The sequence below is a fragment of the Crocodylus porosus genome, unplaced genomic scaffold (genome assembly GCF_001723895.1).
Source record: "Crocodylus porosus isolate Cpor-Errol unplaced genomic scaffold, CroPor_comp1, whole genome shotgun sequence".
NCBI classification, from domain to species: domain Eukaryota; kingdom Metazoa; phylum Chordata; order Crocodylia; family Crocodylidae; genus Crocodylus; species Crocodylus porosus.
Window position 1 is genome coordinate 12809366 of NW_017728912.1, and position 811 is coordinate 12810176.

Below are 811 nucleotides of genomic sequence, written 5' to 3' on the forward strand. Positions count from 1 at the left end.
CATGATGTGTAATCTGATTTGTATTTTTTTTTTTAAAGCATTTCCCCCTCAATCATTAGGTCTTCATGACACATAATCTGATTTGGATTTAAAAAAAAAAAAATGCTTTAAACTGTCACTCCAATTTCCTTAGGAACATAAGCCAAACATTTGAGGTTCCTATAAAAAAAAATTTTTTTTGCAAATAAAGAATTCTTTTGTGCAAGCAATCTAGTTGGTTTGATTTGAATCTCTACCACGTCCTGATTCTAAAAATAAATAATAAAGTTGAAGACATCGTAGCAGAAACAAGTTTTGGAGAGAAAGAAGTATGCTAACAAGCAGCTGCCTGTCCAAATTCACTGCTTAGCATAAAAATTTTTAAAAAAAAAAGGATGGAGGGGAGCGCGCCGGGGGGAGACAGCTGAGATTCACGCGACTCCGGGAGCTGACGCCCCCCGCCTCGCTTCTGTTCCTCCCTCCGGCCTCTCCTCCCCCTCCCTGTGCCTGAGGGGAGACTACTGAGGGCAGCGGCTTCAGCGCGGGCAGTGCGCATGCGCACACTCCTCCCCCTGTCAAAGGGAGCGAAGTTCGGCGCCGGGCCGCCTTCTCCTGGCTCGCTGCTGCTGTGAGACGTGGCAGTTCGGGAGCGCCCCCCCTCCCTCCCCCCCGTCGCGCGCCGTTGCCGTTGCTGCTGCCGCGGAGCTGTGCCCCGGCGCGAGCCGCAGGGGGCTGCGCGCGCCGTTCAGGTACCGCCGGCGCGAGCCCCTGCGGCCGTTCAGAGCCGCTCGGGGGGGATGGGGCTGCCTGAGGGGCGTGCGGTGCCACGGGG

At 53.8% G+C, this 811-nt stretch overlaps 1 protein-coding gene across 2 annotated transcripts in view; it reads left to right on the forward strand.

Annotated features, from left to right (window-relative positions):
• Positions 1–585: 585 nt before the first annotated feature.
• Positions 586–811, forward strand: part of SEC24D (SEC24 homolog D, COPII coat complex component) — a 91186-nt gene continuing 90960 nt past the window's right edge. Inside the window, exon 1 of one of the 2 annotated variants that reach the window (XM_019534047.1) lies at positions 586–728. The gene's annotated coding sequence lies outside the window, so the exon portion shown is untranslated. The remainder of the gene's footprint in view (positions 729–811) is intronic. The other variant, XM_019534048.1, reaches the window with a different exon arrangement.